Raw genomic sequence first — 4,555 nt, 5'->3', positions numbered from 1 at the left:
ATTATGTAATGCTTAATGGATCATTAGTTAATACATATTCAAAGAGTTAGAAAGGGGAGATAATGTGCTTGTTAATGTTTGCTAATAAACTTATTAAACATTAGATTGTTTAACAAATCATTATTCCATATAAGTTAAAATGCTTAGAAATGTCATTAAACTTTCAATTCCATATGATCATGCACTTATTGAAAATCTACAAATGATTTTAACAGATGTTATAAACTGAATAAAAGCTTGTGTTAATGCTCAACACTTCTGCTGTTATTGAGGTGTGACACGGGTAAGTTTAGGGACAGGTTTGGTGGTATGGGTAGGTTTAAGGGTTGGTTAAAGGGTCAACAGTGTACAGGGGTCAATTTGATTATTATAAGGGAACACGGTTCAATCTGTTTATATTATATTGATAAATTAATATAAAAATTATATTGTTTTGATAAATTAACAAGTATTTTCTTTTGAAATATTACTTGTTTTCTCCTGTTTATTTATGATTCAAGGAATATCCTGTTGAATGATATATTGAAGAGTAGTATACTAATGTGTGTTGAGGCATTAAAAACATTTTTGCACCACAATTACAATCTCTTATTTCTTTAGCAAGCATTTAGCTAAACTTAACCAGCCACCCTTTACACAAACCTTGTTACATTAGTCCAATGCCCATAAAAATACTAAATGATTAGTAATTGTTTATAAACATTTACAAATGATGATTAGTTTCAACTTTAGCTTGGCTACTGCAAAAACATGAACAAATAATTAGTCAAGATGTGTGAATAGGGTAAATTCAGGTCTTTCAGGACATTTTTGCCATTGAGATGACTGCTCATAAAGGTATTAATGATTAGTAAACATACAGTATATACACATTTGCAAATGATGAATAATTTCCACTTTAGATTGTGTACTGCAAAAACATGAACAAATAATGAATTGACTATTTTGTTAAGATGTGTAAATAGAGGTCTACACAACAAACAAAGACAAACAAATGAAGATCATATGAACTGAAAGTTTACTGACATTTGAAAGCATTTCAATTTACATTAAATAATCATATATGTTAATCATTAGGTAATGTTTAGTAAGTTGATTAGTAAACATTAACAAGAACATGATCTCATATTTCTAGCTATGTGAATATATATTAACTAATGATCTGTTAAGAATAATAATTATATAATGTTTGTTAAGTTGTGGCCTAATGGTTAGAGAGTTGGACTCGTAACCCAAGGTTGCAGGTTCGAGTCTCGTACCGGCAGGGATTGTGGGTGGGGGGAGTGAATGTACAGCACTCTCTTCCACCTTCAATACCACGACTGAAGTGCCCTTGAGCAAGGCACCGAACCCCCAACTGCTCCCCGGGCGCTGCAGCATAAATGGCTGCCCACTGCTCCGGGTGTGTGTTCACTGCTGTGTATGTGCACTTTGGATGGGTTAAATGCAGAGCATTTGCAATTCATTACAGAGCATTTCTGTAATGAATTGCACTTTATATATTATAAAGTGTTACCAACTATTTTACTGATAAAATTGTCAGAGTAGTGTTAACAACACGTTTCTGTGCACATGTATGCTTCTGTATGTGCAAGTGTGGGTTTGTGCTGTATGTGTGTGTGTTTTGTAAGGGAGAGAGAGCAGGAGAAAGAGAGTATGGGCTTTCTGTACATAATAACGTAATGTCAGTGTCGTTGTGGGTTATGGTTCTTTTGCTGCTGTAAGCTGTAAGGACCTTTGAAATAACTAAAATCGTGATATGAACATGTAATGCAGTCAAGACCTGTTTGGAACTACTTTAGCAGTGTGTTGTCATAATTGTCAGCCAATCAGATTCAAGCATTCAACAGCCCCATAGTACAAATTTACTTTTTAAAGTTCTAACATGTAATCTGTAGAAATGGCACAGATATACCTTTTAACCTTGATACCTTGTTCTAAGGTACCTCACCAATGACTGCTTTGTACCTTTTTTTCCTGAGAGCATATATATACACTGCCAAAAACAAAAGTGTTGCGTTTATAATTTTGTTCAGTGTATATATCAAGTATTGCCACATGAATATCAATAATATGCTGCAATTACTGCAATGGCAATCAAAGTGTCAAGTGTCATCTTGATAGGTCAGTGTAAGTGCTGCTGGTGCTTCTCCATCTTTAAACTGATGTGACTGTGGCCAGTGTTCTATAATCCTGCTGCATCACAGGGAACAGTGAGTTCTGAATATGGTTGCCATGGAAATGTTGTTGACTGTTATTCTTCAAGTTGGCATATCCAGAACCTCGAAAAGTGTCTGTTTTTTTCCCTGAGTGTTGGTATTTTCTCACTGAAGGGGGTGGGGGTAGAATGAAAAGTGTGCATTTCAAAGTAATTATAATAAAGCTTGCTGTCCTTTTTTAAACTATTTTTTGTGCATGAACAGACACCAACCCAGACACAGTTCTGTTGTCATTGCATTGGCACTCTTACAGTCTTAAAGAGAAAAGTGTTTTTTCAAGAGATGTCAGATCAAGCTCAGAGCAGGGTTTTTCTCAGGGGAAATGCTCGCCAAGGGATAATTTGTGAGCTATGAAGGGAACTGGATGGGTGAAAGAGAGGCTTCACACTCCATGCTTGTTGACACCTCTACAGCTTCCATTGCTGTCTTCATCTGCCTTTACTGTGCTCATTGCCACAGGCTTCTTAAAAGGCTCTATTTCCTTTGGGAGATGCAGAGAGGACATGACCATCTTGGGCCACCATTAAAGGGTTAGTTCACCCAAAAATGAAAGTTAGCCCATACATTACTCACCCACAAGTCATCCTAGGTGTATATGACTTTCTTCTTTCAGACGAATCCAGTCGGAGTTATATTAAATTTTTTTTTTGATCTTTCAAGCTGTTTAATGCCACTCAGCGGGTGTTGCATGCATCAGTTCAAAAGAAGTTAAATAAAAAGCGCCCATCCATAAAAAAAAATGTCTCACACGGCTCCGGGGGGGTGAACAAAGGCCTCCTGTAGCGAATCGATGTGTTTAAGAAAAATATCCATATTCAAAACTTAATAATCACTTTAATGTTGCTTGCGCCAACAGTTGTACACTGAAGCAGCTCTGGGTGGATGACGTATGAGTTCAGCGCTGCGCCGGTTAGTCTTGTGAAAACCAGCGTTTGTTAACAGGAGCAAAGGAAGCAAAGTTTCCTTACTTTTGCACTTTAGTCTCCTCTTGGCTTATATCCATATCCTCCGACATTCTTCTTTAAAAATCCTCGTTTTATACTTATAATTAGTGACCAGTGTTTTGTTTTGGTATCTTGCCTGCGCTTCCGCGTTCGTCACTTCTGAGCGGCGCATGCGCAAAGCCGACCTCCATACGTAATCCGCTTGGAGCTGCTTCCGTGTTCAACTGTTGGCGCAAGCTACATTAAAGTGAGTATTACGTTTTGAATATGGATATTTTTCTTACAAAAATGCATCGATTTGCCTTCTGGTCGATATACTGGTGCTTTCAGTTATCAAAGTATATTTTAAAGCATGTGATGGTTTACAGTGAGCCAGGCACTGAGTGCTTAATGAAACAGTGACAGGCCAAGGCCAGACCACAGATCTTAGTGTAAATGTCAGCATGCCTTCCAGCACCTCCCGAGGAGACTAACTGGAAATGGCGTTTAGACGCTGTTGACCATATGGCTTGTGTAATTAATGGCACAGATTATATGTTGGCTTGCAACCAAAGTTGTTCTAGTCACTTATGTAATGACCCAATCCAGAGCAAACAAGAATTGCCTCCAGCATTTGATATTTCTCTCTTAACTCAATTGCACTCTAAACGTTCAGACTTTCCTCCCTGTAACTAAATCCAAAAACTGTTATTTGCTCTGGCTATGCATCTTCTGATCATGAAATTACAGTGAATAATTTGATTATTTTACTTCCAGGGTTGCAGAACAATATCTGAAGTATTATGTTAGTAATGTATAAAATGTTATACAGTTAATATTATTTTAAGGAAGTGTGTCTCAAGTCACACTCATACATTTTTTATAACTTTTCTTGGAATATTGTGAGTTGGGATTAATGGTGCTCTATTGTATCTTAAGACTCCTTCCGAATATTTCTTGAGGATGAGGGAAACCTGTGTTTGCCAAGCTCTCAAGGGACCTCAGATGTGTCAGATGGCTGGACAGATTTATATCAGATGACAGCCCAGAAAAAAAAAGATTCACCTTTGAAAGCCCTCCTGTACACTTCGCTCAATGACAGTCATTTGCCCAAGACGTATTAGACAGAGGAAAACAACATAAGAGCACATAGGGAACACTGGGCTCATTCCAAGACCTTCAACTACTCAGTGGAAGCAACATACAAGACAAGATGGTCTAAATTTAATACTTAACTCAAAAATTGAAAAAATTTCAACGCATAGTGAGAGCAGCTGAGAAGATCGTTGGTGCCTCTCTCCCCTCCCTCCAGGACATTTACAACACCCGTCTCACCCGCAAAGCCCTCTACATTGCAGGTGATCCCACCCACCCAACACACAGCTTCTTTAGTCTGCTGCCATCAGGGAGGAG

The sequence above is a fragment of the Sinocyclocheilus grahami genome, unplaced genomic scaffold, assembly GCF_001515645.1.
Source record: "Sinocyclocheilus grahami isolate Dianchi unplaced genomic scaffold, SAMN03320097.WGS_v1.1 scaffold1118.1, whole genome shotgun sequence".
NCBI classification, from domain to species: domain Eukaryota; kingdom Metazoa; phylum Chordata; class Actinopteri; order Cypriniformes; family Cyprinidae; genus Sinocyclocheilus; species Sinocyclocheilus grahami.
Note: the sequence above shows the minus strand (reverse complement) of the source record.